General features: G+C 37.6%; 1 pseudogene across 1 annotated transcript; it reads left to right on the top strand.

The window, feature by feature from the left end:
- The first annotated feature begins 3,696 nt into the window (after positions 1-3,696).
- LOC309958933 (large ribosomal subunit protein eL21-like) lies at positions 3,697-16,673 on the top strand (annotated as a pseudogene). Its single transcript has 2 exons — positions 3,697-3,702; positions 16,068-16,673. The product of its transcript is annotated as a large ribosomal subunit protein eL21-like (transcript).
- Positions 16,674-17,546: the final 873 nt, after the last annotated feature.

The following is a 17,546-nucleotide window of genomic DNA, read 5'->3' as shown; positions in this document are numbered from 1 at the left end:
CTTATGGGCACCCAAAATAGCTCTTAGTGGCATTATGAAGTCTTGCTTCTTTGCCTTTCCACAGCATGTGTATTCACTGACATCACTTCTGAGAGCTTCAGTCTGATTTAATCATTAGACTAATCTGCACCATTAATCAAAATGCTCTATGAGATAACCCAAACTCCAAAGCAAAGAAGAGAACTGCATGATATGCAGATGTTTGCTTCTTTATTTTAAGCAATTCCATGACCTTCTTGGGATCCAGGATCAGATTTAAGAAAATTAATTAGCCCTAAAACAAACAAATTTTTATCAGCAGGTTTCATTCATTCCTCATACTGTGGTAGGCCACCCAGTATTCTATCAGACTTTAAAATTTCAAAGATAGTGACAGAAAAGAAATTAAAATAGAGGGAATTCTCATGGCATCATGAATGTTAGGAAATTATGTGGGGGAGGTGTTCACAGAGGAGGCAAAAAATTGCCAAGAGAGTAAGGAAATCAAGTACTTTTATACCTTTCTCAGACATTCTCTTTGCCTGAAATGCTCTTTTCTTAATTTTAAGTGATCTCCTTATTCATCAAGGCTCAGTTCAAATATTTTTCCTGCCAGAAACCCTCTTATATCTGCCCCCAAACCTCAGATTTACTGGTTTCTTATTTGTTTTTCTGTAGATGCTTCTTAATACATCATATTACAGATATTTATTTTTGTAGTTTTATCCTGTGATAGACTCTGAATTCCTTGAGGATATAAAACACGTATCCTTTCAATTCTTGCAATATGCACATTATCTAGTATGTAGTAGATAATAAATCCTGTTGAAGAGAACCAATTTGGGAATAGGGAGTTGGTAGCTGAAAATGATCTAAAATGCCCCCCTTCTTTCATTTTATCTCATTCCTCCATTTGTCTGCATATGTCTGTCACTGCTTAGATGATGCCTGATCAGGCCCTGCAACTATTAAGCCATCTTTCAAGTGTCAGACTCTCATTTCTAACAGTGCAACACAATTGCGTGTTATTTTAAATGTTTCAAACCTCTTTTGCATATATTACCTTATTTGGTTCTTACAAAAATTCTACAAGGTTCCAGATGAGAAAACTCAGACTTGACAGGCATCAGTGACTTGGACTAGAAATCAGGTCTGTTGAACACTGAGTGTAATTTCATTTGATCTAGAGCTTATTTTTAAGTTATTTTTGAAATAGTTTCAAACTTATAGAAAAGTTGCAAACTAGTGTGAAGAACACCTGTGTACTTCACCCAGATTCACCCATTGTTGTCATTTTGCTACGTTTATTCCTCTCTCATCTGTTTACCTACCTACCTACCTATCTTATCTATCTATAATTTTATGAATCATATGAAAGTAAGTTGCAGGGACTTCCCTGGTGGTGCAGTGGTTAAGAATCCGCCTGCCAATGCAGGGGACACAGGTTCGAGCCTTGGTACAGGAAGATCCCACATGCCAGGGAACAACAAAGCCCGTGCACCACAACTACTGAGCCTGTGCTCTAGAGCCCGCGAGCCACAACTACTGAAGCCCATGTGCCTAGAGCCCGTGCTCCGCAACAAGAGAAGCCCCCGAAATGAGAAGCCTGCGCACCGCAGTGAAGATTAGCCCCCGCTCGCCACAACTAGAGAAAAACCTGCACGCAGCAACAAAGACCCAACGCAGCCAAAAATAAATAAATAAGTAATCAAATTTTTAAAAAAGTAAGTTGCAGACATCAGTGCTCCTTTACCCCTAAATACATCAGTGTATATTTCTTAAGACAAGAATATTTATTTACATATCATACTAAAGTTATCAAAATCAGAAAATTTAACACTGATATACTACTTTAATTAACAGACTTATTAAAAGTTCGCAAATTTTCCTAATCATGTCTTTTATGACTTTTTTTCTGATTCAGGATTGAACAGAATCACTCACTGCATTTAATTTTTATATCTTTTGTGTCTCCTTTAATTTGGAAGTGCCCTTTCATTATGATTTTTTTTAGAGTTCAGGGCATTTATTCTGTAGAATGTACCTTAATTTGGGTTTGTCTGATGTTTCCCCATGATTAGATCTAGGTTACACATTTTGGCAGATTTACTACATAAGAGTAATGCTGTTTCGTTCTCAGTGTATCGCACCGGGAAGTGCATGATGTCATCTTGTCCCATCATTGGTGATGTCTGCCATGTTTCTTTGCTTGATAAAGTTTTCTTTATAAAGTTACTATTTTTCCACTTCTATTTATGCACAGGGCTTTAAATTCTTTAAATTTCAAGTAGGGCTAATTGTTGTATAGGCAACTGGTGTGCCCCAATTCATAGCCTGGTGGGCCCCCTCTCACTCCAGCCATCACTAGGCAACCATCCTCAGCTAGGTGACAACTGACATCATGCTCTCACCTCTTGAGTAGAGCCTCATTGTTACTCTACACAGCGGCTGGGATGCCTGAGTCAAGTAACAGACCTGCCTCACACACTGTGAGAGAGAGAATTAATGCCTGTGGGGCAACTCTTGATCAGTAAGAGACAGCCTCCGGTGGATTAATGCTACCCTCTTCTATCCCTTGGGTGTACAATTCTGAGCATCTTTAGAAGGTCCAAGTGGATCATGTCCTGGTTGCTTGTGGTCACATCCAACTTGAGAACATTCCATGTACTGATTTCCTTTCTTCTTCCATTTTATTCTCCTCAGTCCTTCCATCCCTGGTCCCTAGATAACTGTCCCTTATCCCAAATTTACAGAAGAAATATTGAAATAAAATTCACCTCAAAGAAGTTTCATGGAAATATGTGATTACATTATATAAACTCATAAAATAAGTTCAGAAACTTCAGAGCACACATACCTGTTGTTTTTTTTTTAAGTGTTTTAATTAGAGTTTTGCTTCTTTCTTAGGTGCTGACCTGTCCAGACCCTCCTTTTTAACCCAAACAAAACCACACTGTCTTCTACCTTAATGCCAATCTATTAGGCTCTGATCGTGCCATTGGCACATCTCTCCAGCCCCAGTCTCTCCTCTGCCCACATTCCCTACCATTGTAGTGCCTTCCAAATTGTAATCCCTGAGGGAATTGCAAGAGAATGAGAAGGGTTTAGAGAATGTGATTGCTCTGCTCAACTGCACACACCTCTTCCTCCTCTTTCTCACGGTCCTATCCTTCAACTTTGCCTTTCCTTTCCACTAATTATTTTCACTTTGTCCTTGCTCCTTTGTTCCTGATAGGCAACTCATTCTCCTTGTGGAAAGAAAATAAAACAGAGGAAAGGTGAGACTATTACTTATTCCTGTGTAGTAGCAGAACAGAACGGAACAGAGGCTCTGTGTGAGTGTGTTTCCTAGAAGAAAACAGCACCATGATTAAGCACCCAGTAAATAATTTGAGATGCTGATTAAATCAAGGAAAATGTCTGGAAGGTTTGTGGAATGACAAGTTTTGAGAACTGGAGAATTCTCTATCTTAGACATTAGGAAGCCCGATAATTGTTTCCAGTTCAATTCTATGACATTGTTCAAATTTTAAAACCTCCATAATCAATTTCCTCTTCTTTTAATTAAAAGATACAGTAGTTGTCTTTAGTTATCATGGAATTGAATAGAAATCTCAGATAATGAGATACATAATATAATTTTAACATGTTTTTAGGTGATGCAAGACTAATCCTCAATATCGTTTAATCAATTTCTTCTTCTTTGCCCCTACAATCATGCAGGTATGTGGCCTACTTTCTTTTTGCACTGGTTGTGTTATATTCTGTCACATCTTTCTTAAGATATTAAGGCTAGACTATAGGCCTGGAGCAAACTTTGCCCTTGGATTGTTGACAGGCATTGTAATTTAATTCAGTTGGTATTTTGGGCCTAAACTCTCAGAGCTGGAAGAGATCACAGAGAATCTTTCATCCAGCCTTCACCTGGTGTAGGAAGCATACCTTCATCCACAGCTTACCTAACAAGTGGCTTTTTAGTATAATAACTCCAACCACTGGATGGAATTTTAAGGAGTACACAAGTATTTTGTTGCAAAGTTATTAGTGTAACTACATTTTCTTACTTTTCTCACACTGCATTTGAAAGTATGTGTTGTCGGTCATAAACCAAGATGAAACAATAACCCTACGTAATGAAATTTTGTGGTTTGAGTCATCTTGCCAGTTAGAGAGGTGAACATGGAGCAATTCAGCCACTTTCTTCTTGCAGAGATAAGGCACGTTTTTGAGGACTGTGCCAAGGACGGGAGAATAAGCGGTCTATGGTACACAGTATCCAAGTAAGCTAACCTGCCAAGGCTTTATTGGTAATTACTGGCCTTACAATTATAATACACGGCTGCTACAGAATAAAAGGTAGGTGGCAATTTATGCAACAGATCATTGTTTCATAGTCAGCAGTAAAGAAGGGTGGCACTAAGCAATAGAATTTTTTTAAACCTTTGAGGTAAAGTAGTAAAGATAGTATTAATAGACTAAGACTAAAAGAGCAATGTCCTAATTATGGTCCCTTTTTCTTTTCTGTTCTTTTTTTTTTTTTTATGCGGCTCGTGGGTTCTTAGTTCCCCAACCAGGGATTGAACCCAGGCGATCCGCAGTGAAAACACAGAGTCCTAACCACTGGATCGCCAGGGAATTCCTGTGGTCCCTTTTTCTTATCCTTTCTTAAAGATGATTTCTACTGCCGGTGAAGGACTAGAAAGAAAAAAAGTGAGGGTTAGGCTAGTAATACAGGGAACAGTAATTGTTTGGTTAAGATCAAAGAATCTTCCAAAGTCTTGTTTGCTCAGAGTACCAGAAGTCAGATATTTTTCTACTGGAAGCAATAGGGACTAGGTAGCTCAAAAAAATGAGAAGAAAAGTACTTCTCAATACCACTTAATGTACTAGGCTAAACTGTACTGCATAATTTCATAGCATTTCAGTTTTTCAGAGGATCTTAATATTCAACAAATAGGCTGATATTTTCTCTGCAAGGGCCCAACCAAGTGGTCATCCAGCCTGTGAGTGAAAGTCACAGAAAATCAGATTAGGAATCCAAAGAAAGAATGATAGGACAGAAGATGGATGAACATGAATGCTCCATCTGTAGAGAGATTCAGATTCAGGCTTCATGTCTAAGCAAGACATCTGCTTCTCTCCACCATTTGTTTGTGATAATTTTCTTGTCCTTACTTGAACTATGCTTGCTCTTTGACCTCATGACCCCAAGTGCTTTGAGTCCTCCATATTCTCCTAATCAATCAGCCCCTTCCGTCTTCCCATTTTCCCCCTTCCAGCCCCAGACACTGGTGTCCACCACTTAACTCATGCTTTCAATATTACTTTCAACTCTAATACAGCCATTCTCTTCCTTTGGCCTTTGAACTAAGCAGCTGAGAGTTCCTGGAGAAAAATTACACAGCTGTGACCACTGATGTCACTATATATTGCTGCTTTCTGACTCCAGTTTTGTCCTCATTTATAGTGAATATGTCTGATCAACTGACAGTGTTAGTCTAAATCTTCCCTTTCCTCTCAAATCCCCTTTTTGCCACCAAGTTTTCTCAGATTCAGCAGATGACAGTTCTGCCATTTCCCCGAGAAAAACCAAGGACATGAAGTGAGAATTGTATCTACCTCTCCCTCTTCCTTACAAACTTATTGACATCTGTACCTCCCCTTCCTGGTGGAAGAGGTGCCCAAGTAAAGTGCATTTTCAACCTGTGGCTTGGACTCCGTCCCTTCCTACCTACACAATGAGTTCATTATATCAATCATCTCCCCTCTCCTCCTTTACCTTAGAAAACAAAGAGAACAATGTTTTATCTCATCAAAAACAAAACAAAAAACAAGTCTATCAGTTTGGGCTTTTTAACTATAAGCAAAAGAAACAAAATCAGAATAATTTACAGAAAAAGTACAATTCATTGGAAAAATACTGATGTAACTCATAGCCTAGAAGAAGATGCTTAAACAACCAAGCCTCCTGAGGGCAGAAAGTTCAGGATCATAGAAAATGGAACTGTGGACCTTTGTGGTCACACATATTTGCAAACTCAGGTCCAACCACTGTGCATCACCACTCAAGATTCAGCTCCTAAGAAGGAATCATTTGACTGGCCTGGCACACCAGAGGAGACATTCTTGATACTTTCACTTCTGACTTCTGACTTCTGACTTCCACACGGCACAGTTAACTGGACATTGTTTGCCCTTATCTTGCTTGATTTCTCTGTAGCACTTGACATGGATGACCATTTTCTCCTTCCTAAGTTCTTCTCTTTCTGTGATACTGTTCTCATCACTAAAAAAAAAAGAAAAAGTTGACACTCTTTTTAGTTTCCATTGTAGATTCCTTTTCTTCTGCTTAAGCATTAAATATTGGCTTTCCCATGGCCCTGTGGTCTTCTCTTCTCAGATGTATGGCTTCAACTTCCATTGCTGTCATGTCCCAAACCATACCACATATCAAAATTTCTCTTGGGTCTTAGACTGAATTCCACACTTGAATATCCAATAAAATTCAGCGTATCTAAAAGAGAACCTTCTTTTCCCCAGATCTGCTCTATTTTGGTGAATGGCACATCTCTAATCAGTCTCCCAATCCACTTCCCAGGAGTCTTCCCAGGTCACTCTGACACCTAACACTCATCAGTCACCAAGCACTCATGAAACCCCGTGTCATTTACTTCCTAAATATTTCTTGTCCTCCTCTTTCCCTGACTTATAACCATGCTTTTGATTAGGATCTTCATACTTTCTCACTTAGATTGCCACATCAGCTTCCTCAAGACTAGTTTCCTTCCACATCACACTCCATTTTACACAGAGTGATCTTTCTAAAATGCTAATATAATCTGCAAGTTTGAATTTAGTCCATTTATCTTTCAGGATAAACTTCAAAGCTTATCCCACACATTCTGTCTTTGGCCACTTTCTAAGTCTTGCTTGATGACCAGTTTCTTACCTCTTTATTATGAAACAATCAAGCTTCCTTTTGGAGGGACTAGTGTTGTTTTGTAACCTTGCCTGCATGTAAGAAATTCTTGGGGGCATTTTAACAATTTGAATCTGCATTTAACATGTGCATTTTAACAATTTAAATCTGCATTTAACATGTGCAGATTCTTGGCCTGGCCCTAAACTTATTGAATTGGAATCTCCAGGGGTAGACTTTTGGTATCACTACTGATTCTTAAGATGGGATCAGTTTATGAAATGCTCTCTGAATGTTTCTAGGCAGTCCTTTTGCTTATGTTGTTTCTTTGTTCTGCAATACCATTCCCTCTTGTCCTTCAGAATTTTAGTTAGTGTCACTTAACAGGTGACCCTCATTTTGACTTAGATTCTCCTTTTCTGTGCTCCTGTACCACCTAAACCAATCTCTGTCATAGTACCCAGCACACAGATAAACAATATTTGATTGACGTTTTTTAATGCAACTGGTCTAAGAACTCATTGTTTGTTTTTCCCAGCACATAAGAAGCAAATAGTAGGCATTTGACAAAAATTGCTTTGATATGTAAAAATGAATAAGAAGCGCTCAATCTGTGTTTTGTTGTTATGAATTTTTTTCTGTTGCTTTATCTCTTTTTTTATTGACGCACTTTAAAAAATTATTTATTTATTTTTGGCTGCGTTGGGTCTTCATTGCTGCTTGCAGGCTTTCTCTAGTTGCAGCGGGTGGGGGCTATTACTCTTCGTTGGGGTGTGCGATCTTCTCATTGTGGTGGCTTCTCTTGTTGAGGAGCACAGGCTCTAGGCATGTGGGCCTCAGTAGTTGCAGCATGTGGCTCAGTAGTTGTGGCTTGCGGGCTCTAGAGTGCAGGCTCAGTAGTTGTGGCATATGGGCTTAGTTGCTCTGCGACATGTGGGATCTTCCCAGACCAGGGCTCGAACCTGTGTCCGCTGCATTGGCAGGTGGATTCTTAACCACTGTGCCACCAGGGAAGTCCCTGTTGCTTTATCTCTAAAGGTAGGCATAAGATGAACACTGTACAGCTTCTTTAAAATACCCTTATTACTCTGATTCCATTAGAATAACATTGTAGAAAAATATTTTTTGATACGTGAAAATATTATAATATGTTGCTATAGGAAAATTGGCTAAGAGAATATACGTATAATAGAAACTTTTTTCTTAAAAAAACAAATTAAGTAAAAAATGTATACATATACATAAAACATACTGGGAAGATATTCAATTACTTTTATTACTCTTATCTTTGGGTCATGAAATAATGAGTGATTTTTATCTGCTTCCATCAGAAGTACATGAATTTTGTAATTAAAAATATGATAGGGACTTCCCTGGTGGTCCAGTGGTTAAAACTTTGCCTTCTAACGCAGGGGGTGCGGGTTCGATCCCTGGTCAGGGAGCTAAGATCTCACATGCCTAGCGGCCCAAAAACCAAACAAAACAGAAACAATATTGTAACAAATTTAATAAAGACTTTAAAAAAATATGATAAAAAGAGCAAATAAGCACTGTCTTCCCCAATCTACTTTGAAGATAGCGTGCATTTGTGCACACACACACATACACACAAATGCACCCCAAAAGAAAAAAAGAAATGTTTGGGTCCTTTGAGACTTGACTATTCTATAGAAAGCCAAAAACTATTCAGAGAAAACAAAGTACTGAACTGATAAGGGGGGCTCAGGAATACATTGAATATGTAACTCCCATCAAAAATAATTATGTATTGGGCTTCCCTGGTGGCACAGTGGTTGAGAGTCCGCCTGCCAAGTCAGGGGACGCAGGTTCGTGCCCCGGTCCGGAAAGATCCCACATGCCGTGGAGCGACTGGGCCCATGAGCCATGGCCGCTGAGCCTGCACGTCCAGAGCCTGTGCCCCGCAACGGGAGAGGCCACAACAGTGAGAGGCCCGCGTACTGCCAAAAAAAAAAAAAAAAAAAAAAAAAAAAATTTCTATTAACTAGAAAAAAGAGACAGGTATGTTTTAAACTTATTCAAAATACACGATTCTTTGAGATTTGTGAGTAGACAGGACTCAGTCAGGAGAAAGAGAAACTTTCTCGTGGGAGACTTATTTCCTCAAGTGAGGATTTGGGATTCTTGAGGATTATAAACCAGTTAAATACATGATGTTCTTCCTTAGGGCAATTTAGTCAACAGTACAATTAACATCATCAGCTGCCAAAAGGAAGCAGTTTTCTGGAAGTAGATTAAAATAGGAAAAAGGAAGGGTCTAAAAAAAGATTCAAGTTGAATAAAGTTTGTTATCTACCTTCAAGCCTGTGATCTTGGAAGACTTTTCTGTATTTCTTGAAATAGTGCTTTACGTTCGTTAATTTTCCTTAAATATTTCTGCAAATGTTAGTAATTAAAATTTACTCTTTGAGGGAAAAAATGTTTTAATAAAATGTGAATAGTTGAATGGCCTGTGAGCCACTCCTGTTCTTTCTTAGCTATGGAGAGAAAAGCTCAAGGACATGGTCATATCTCAAAGCACCACCCTTCACTGGTGGAAGCAACAAGAATGGCAGATATTGACCTAGAGGAAATATATCAACCTTTCTTTAGCTGGCCTTATCAACCCTAACTGCAAATGTCATAAGAAGAAACAAATGATTGTTAATGTGTAAATTTGACTCATAATCCCATATATAAAAATTATAAATTAATTTATATTAATATTATATTAATATATTATATTAAATTAATTAATATAAATTAATTTGGCTGGAAATATGAACCACTTTTTTGGCTGGAATAATGAACCTTAAAAGCTATGTGTTACTTTAATTAGAAATTCCAGGAGCACTTGAAATACATTCAAACATAAAGTTAATATCTAAAAGCATGTACAAATTTAGTGTAAATAAATTTTCTTGTTACATAATTTTTTTTTCATTGTGTATTTCGATGCTATTATTTTAAGTAAGGGTTCCTGGCAAAGTTAAAATGAATATTGATGTTTAGACAATTTTTCAGGAGTAGGTCTATTACATAAAATGGGGCAAAAAAATCATATTTAAACACCATGTTAATTAGCTTCAAATTAAAGTAAAATATATATTGTTTAGTTGTATTAACTACTTCATGCACAAAGGATTAATAGAAAATATTGAAATCTGTAATGCTGTAACAAATTATGACTAGGGAATCTTAAATCAAGTCATCACTTGACCAGGAAGGTTTAACATCTGGCCTTTGATTTTTAAAAATATGTTGCTTACTCTACAAGTGTCAAGTCCTAAATGATCTAATAGTAATCAGCTTCCTTCTCCTTCTATGCTTCCACAAAGCTGAGTTATTTTGACAAGATTCAATAATAGGAATGCTTCTTTTTTAAGTTGATTTTTCTCTCTTTTTAAAAAATTAATTAATTTATTTACTTTGGCTGCGTTGGGTCTTCGTTGCTGCACGCGGGCTTTCTCTAGTTGCAGCGAGCGGGGGGCTTCTCTTCACTGCAGTGCGCGGGCTTCTCATCGTGGTGGCTTCTCTTGTTGTGGATCATGGGTTCTAGGTGTGCAGGCTTCAATAGTTGTGGCACATGGGCTCAGTAGTTGTGGCACACGGACTCTAGAGCTCAGGCTCAGTAGTTGTGGCACACGGGCTTAGTTGCTGTGCAGCATGTGGGATCTTCCTGGACCAGGGTTCGAACCTATGTCCCGTACATATTGACAGGCAGATTCTTAACCACCGTGCCACCAGGGAAGTCCCGAAATGCTTTTTTTTTTTTTTAAATAAAGTTATTTATTTACTTTTGGCTGCATTGGGTCTTTGTTGCTGTGCACGGGCTTTCTCTAGTTGTGGCGAGTGGGCGCTACTTTTCGTTGCGGTGCATGGGCTTCTCATTGTGGTGGCTTCTCTTCATTGTGGAGCACTGGCTCTAGGCGCACAGGCTTCGGTAGTTATGGCTTGCAGGCTCTAGAGCGCAGCAGGCTCAGTAGTTGTGGTGCTTGGGCTTAGTTGCTTTGCGGCACGTGGGATCTTTCCGGACCAGGGCTCGAAACCGTGTCCCCTGTGTTGGCAGGGAGATTCTTAACCACTGTGCCACCAGGGAAGCCCAGCAATGCTTTTTGAATAAAAGACCTGAGAAATTTTTCTTGGCCTTATTGAGAATTAGCATATAAATGGCAAGCAATGATTTATGTTCAATTAATTAATTAGAACCTGAGGTCCTATAAAACATCCTTTGTTTTTTCACTTTGGTGGGAATTATAGGTTTAACATGTCTTAAGATTAACTTCAAAGAACTAGCATAAATATACTTTTGATGTTAAAAAGATAATCAGAATCTATTTTAGGGAGTGTGATATGCTTTGTGGGTAAAATAAAAAGGCAAGGAATTGATAACTAAACTAGTTGAAGTTAAACTAAGCACTAAAATTTGAATTGAAAATAGATATCCAAATGTTAATTTTATATATAAAAAGACTAAATGAAAAAATAATTAACCATTTTCTGAAAATTCCTTTAACTTAAATTAGACAAAAACTGAAGTTTTATGGTCTTGAGTTTTGTCTCTACAAATGTAAGCTCCTTGAGAACAATGCCCTGTCCGGTCAACCATTGCTTTTGCACTCAGCCCAGTGTTCACATAGATGGGTACCTGAAATTACTCTCTATCGCTGTCCTTTAGACCCTATTTCAAGCTGACATAAGCTACATTGCTCCTTCACAATTCAGTTCCTTTGGTGGTTAGGTAGTTAACAACTTCCACTTGTTAGATGGAGGTGAAGACCATGGGTCTCTTTTTCCTCAACCTAGGTATGAGGTGATACATTACAATGTGAGAAATCAAGCAAGCTTCAGACTGAATTTTGAAACTCAGCAAGCATTTGTTAGCATGTAAACACCAACACGGTCATCCCACCTCTCAGTATTCTCAGTGAAGTCCAGCTGCCTTTTTGGGTCTCTGACAAGCAACTTGTGTGGAAGGTTTACTCAAGGCAGATGGACTAATATTATAGCAACTGAATTCAGGACCAGTGTGCCTGCAAAATATTTCTAGCCAGTCCATGTACATTGAACACCAATTATCTCACTAATACAAGATAATTGCTAACATCCATTATGTCAATTAATAAATACTTTGGTGGCTAGAGATAAAGATAGTTGACGCTAGAACAGGTACTTTGAAGGGCTTTTGAGTAGTCATCCAAATGATAACTATCCCTGGTATATGTATTCTGCTTTTAGTTTGTAGATTAAAGCTAATGTGTACATATATATCACACTGCCTATGGTGATGTGTTTTAAATTAAATATTAAATAGAACATTCCATCCTAACATTCAATATGTTTTTTTAAAAAATAAAAACATCTTACATAGCCAAAAATGACATTATCACACCTAAAAAAATTAATGATTTATTAATGTCACTTAATACTCAGTTCATACATATTGTCTGCTTATAAGTGGTCTATTTGAATCAAGATTCAATCCAAAAACATCTTATTAAATCCCTTGAGTCTCTTTTGTTCTTCCATAGTACTATTTTGTAATGACATTCTGACTTACTGAAGTTCTCCCAGTTGTCTTTTAGAATGTCTTATATTGTTTGATCCCTTTCATATGCTGGTGTTTTACCTGTTCCTTCGCCTCCAGTAATCTCTGTAATCTAGGAGTCAAAACTAAAGGCTTTATAAAGTTTAAGTTACATGTTTTTGCCAAAGTTAGAATCATAGGTCATGTTGCATCACACTGGGAGTCACAAATGTCTGGTAGTCCCACCAGTGGTGATAAAATTTGGCCATAGGATTGAAGGGTTTGAAAGTCTGATTCTTCCATTGCAAAGGTATGTTTCTCAGCTTGTGATCAAATTTTTATTTTTGGCTGGAACTGGTGAATGTCCAGGTTACCAACAGCCATATGCCTAATCCTTTTAGCACCAATTGATAAGTCTTGGCTGATTCAATAATCTCATTAGGGCTTGCAAAGCACATATAGTTGTAATTCTATCATTTATTTCACAGTTCTTAGCTGACTTTCTTCTGTCAAGTAGACTCTCTCTCTTTCAGCTAAGGCTATTTTTTTTTTTTTTTTTTTTTTTTTTTTTTGCGGTACGCGGGCCTCTCACTGCTGTGGCCTCTCCCGTTGCGGAGCACAGGCTCCGGACGCGCAGGCTCAGCAGCCATGGCTCACGGGCCCAGCCGCTCCGCGGCATGTGGGATCATCCCGGACTGGGGCACGAACCCGTGTCCCCTGCATCGGCAGGCGGACTCTCAACCACTGCGCCACCAGGGAAGCCCGCTAAGGCTATTTTTATTATTCTAGATGACATATCCTTCTGGAAAGGTGGAAGAAATGTTAACTCATTTCTTTGCCTCTAAAATTTGGAGGTAATTTACTGAGCAGATATCTGTCTCCAGGACTCTAATTGACCCTGCACAACATGGCTGCTTTCTAATGCATAGTCTATTAATTTTTAAAAATAAATCCCTTTGTGCTTGTGCCAAAATGGCTTTCTGGGAACAATTATTGTGGTGTATTGCATTTCCTATTTGTTTTTTGTGGTTATGTAAAGTTCCCTTAGTGTCCGAAGATGTAGTAATCACTGCTGTTACTCTATTCATTATATTTGCTTGTAGAGATTACTTGATTCATTTCCTGCCAGGGTATTCCCATGATGTTCCATGATTTCTGTTGTGTTCTGATTATTTCATTTATAACATTTATTTGGTGCTGAATGGGTTCCCACATATATCCAACGCTGATATCCTCTTACTTCCCGTTCCGCCATCACTAACGCTCTCCTTGGGTATCTAAACAGATCATGGAACTGTCTTGTGGGGGGCTTCAGAAACAAGTTATATGGCCAATATTTGTTAAATGATAAAAACCAAAGATCTAGCACATCAGACAGGAAATCATCTCTTGAAAATTTTAATTATTTGTAAGACTGAATTAGATTTGACAATACCTGGATTTGTCATTATAGGATCCCACTAGTTTCTCTTCTGGTTTTGGGCTGAAAACTGAAATAATTTGATACACTACTTAGGCCAGTGAAACACATGACATAGAGCATGGTTTGAGAGATAAGGGGCCCTGTGAAAGAAAACTGCCTTGCTCTCCATCTTGAAGAATTTTAAAATAAATTATAGACAATGTAACAAAACCTCTAAGAGAGCAGGGACCACTGTTGAATTCCCAGAGTGAAGCGGCACATGTAATATAAATTGAACAAATCTTTGTTGAATGGATTAATTTCAACTCACTTATTTCTGTGGGAATTAAAGATCCTCTAAAGCATCACAGATGAGAGTTGGAAAAATCATTTTGTTGAGATATTCTCTCTTGACTGAGATTCTATATTATATTCTATAGGAAAGTGTACCAAAGTTCTTTTGCCTTTCCTGAAAGTGTTTATTACCCTCCAATATCCATTTCTTACTGATATTATTGCTAAACTTCAAGGTCATTTCAGAAATATTCGGCAGTACAATGAAGACACTACGTGAAGAAAACGTCCCCATTTCTATCATGCCTCAGGTTCTGTTTCCCATGTTGACACACCTAAAAACTCAGATATACAATTTTTCCTAATTGCCTAGACATATTTAATCATGTATAGTCAATAAATCTAAATGAAAGAATAATGAACCATTTTCTGAAAATTCCTTTAACTTAAATTAGACAAGAACTGAAGTTTTATGGTCTTAAGTTTTGTCTCTACATAATGTAAGCTAGAGGGAGCTGATGTATCAAGAACAATGTCAATAGAAATATACCTGCCAAAGGGACAGAGCATTATTGATTAGTCAACGTGGTTCCTCTTCTCCCTTCCCCCACAAAAATCTACAGAAGTGTCGTCAGGAGCAGGGAATTAGATAATTTTAATGACTGTACCACCATAGCTGGTACCTGAAATATCCATTTCTATTATGGTGGTTTAACTGCCAAATTAACACAAAGTCTATGCTTGTCAGACTCCTCTGTCCTCTAGAAACCCAGCACTAGTCAAATTAAGCTCTTCAAATTCCCCTTTCACACATAACAAGCAGACTACTCCATTCTTGTTTACATATTCTTTAAAAAGAAAAAAGTTATTGTGCATAAAATTGATTGGGTTTAAGCCTCCCAGTTATGACCATAACCTAATCACTTAATCCTATTAATATTCTGAGGTTCTACCTAGGTCACTTTATTTGAGTTTTAGTTCTCTACCAAAAGATGTCTGATCTTATCCTTTACTTTCCCCCTCCTGCTATATATATATTGTTGGGGGGAGGGAGGGAGACATGCTGTTTTCCTCATCATTTCATTTTGAAAATTTTCAAAATTACCACACAGTTAAAAGAGTAGTACAATGAATCTTTATGAATCTCTTACTTAGATTTATCAATTGTTAATAGTTTGCCAAATTAGCTTTTATCTTTTTTCTCTCTCAAATTTTTCTCTCTTTCTCTCTGGTTTAATACTATGGATTATGAAATTTTTCAATGCATAGTAATTCATTAGCAGTATTATTATTTTGATGTCAAACTGTCCCATATTTACCAGAAGGAGTCCCTACAGACTATCTCCTTTATGCTTTTGACATGATCATATTTATGCACTATATTTTAATTCCTCTTGACTTCATATCTTAGAAGATTTAAACTTCAGGTTTGGTGCTATTTTGCTATGTCCCGTATGCATCTCCTACCAATATGAATGATTTAGTAATTTGAAATAATTACTTGGTCTGTTCAGTGTCTTTAGGGCAAGATTTATATGTATGCATAAGTTGATATTTTTATATTCCATGGTAAATCATGTTTTTCTTAAGAAAAATTCTTCCTATTAAATTCAAAGACTAATGCTGAAGATGGCAATGGGAATAATGGACCTTAAATTGTCATTTGCTTCTTGGTGTAACTTTATCTGCAACATTTTATTCAACGCCTCTTTTTAGTGTTGAGTGTTGTGATATTTTTTCTTATGGATTTTTAAATTAGATGATATGACATTTAGTGTACTTTCAGAATTCTGAATCTAGCTAGAGGCTTAAAAAATCAAAATACCACAGGGATTTTCAGATGAACAATCCAGTATTGTTCAGAAATGTTAAATTATAGGACTTTCTTAAAGAATTTTCCTGGTAGCCTTTCCGCCAGAACCACTATCTTCCAGTGATTTGCCCAAAAGACCAACACAAAGGGAAAGAGAAGGGGCACCTGCTATATGTTCTCTAGGCCTTTTAGAAAACATGGAGTTGTTCCTTTGGCCACATACATGCACATCTACAAGCAAGGTGATATTGTAGATATCAAGGGAATGGACACTGTTCAAAAGGGAATGCCCCACAAATGTTACCATGCAAAACTGGAAGACTCTACAGTGTTACCCAGTGTGCGGTTGGCATCATTGTAAACAAACAAGTTAAGGGCAAGATTCTTGCCAAGAGAGTTAATGTGCATATCCAGCATATTAAGTACTCTAAGAGCCTATATAGCTCCTGAAAAGTGTGAAGGAAAATGATCAGAAGAAGAAGGAAGCCGAAGAGAAAAGTACTTGGGTTCAACTGAAGCACCAGCCTGCTCCACCCAGAGAAGCACACTTCGTGAGAACCAAGGAAAGGAGCCTGACTTGTTAGAACCCATTCCCTATGAATTCATGGCATGATGGGTGTAAAGGAAATAAAAGACCTAGACTGTAAAAAAAAAAAAAGAATTTTCCTGGTGAAAGAATACTTTAAAATGCATACAATGTCCAGTGCTGACCATTTTTTATAGAACAGCTTGATATGCATCACTGCTCAAAAAACTATCACTTCTTTAGTTCTTTCTAAATATTTTTTATATGTGTCATTAATGTTTTCACTTTAAAATGGAGAAAAATATTTTCCAGACCTGGGTTATTCTCATGACATAAAGAGGTTTTAAAGTCTTTCATTTCACAGAATATTGTTTATTTCATAAAGCAAGATTTAGCTAAAATGTACACTGTTACTCTGAAGATTTAAGTATAATTTCCCAAGATATCCAGTCAGTCACTTGCTCCAAAATGGCCCTGGGGGGATAAAGAAGCTTTATTTCTAGTCCCAGCTCTTGCCTTAGTTAACCAATTCTGTTGTTACTTTAGGCAAATTATTTGACCTCTTTGGGTTTACTTTCTCCACATGAAAAAAAAAAGAGAGTTTGACTAGATGATTTCTAGAATCATTTCCAATTCTAAATTTCTGTGAATCTTTGGTAACAGATTTAAATTTCAATATCTGAAGAAAGTACTAAGAGAAGTACTTCCTTTTATCTGCAAATTCACCTGCAATAATCTTTTGCTAGAGATGGAGATAAGAGGTGGACTATAGGATAGATATAATGCACTCTGCTAGCTCTTTCCTTACACATATTTTACAAACACGAAGTATTGCATATGCATAGCCTTTCTATGCTGAATGGTACATACTTTGGTAAAAATGTAGGTGAGAGGACAGTTGAGACATCAGGCAACAGCTCTTTCTTCCCTTCCAAATTTTTAAAATGCATTAATGCTAGTTCACAGTACTCTCCCACATGGGAGCAATATTAGGACAAATGTGTTCATCTGAAGGACATTGGAGGGTCTGTATCTCTGAGTAACATCTCTCCAACCCTATCTCTCTGCCCCTCAAGTTTTACCACATCC

The sequence above is a fragment of the Leucopleurus acutus genome, assembly GCF_964270905.1.
Source record: "Leucopleurus acutus genome assembly, chromosome: 3".
In the NCBI taxonomy this organism is placed as follows: Eukaryota; Metazoa; Chordata; class Mammalia; order Artiodactyla; family Delphinidae; genus Leucopleurus; species Leucopleurus acutus.
The sequence above is the reverse complement of the archived record's forward strand: the minus strand, read 5'-3'. Positions and strand labels throughout refer to the sequence as shown.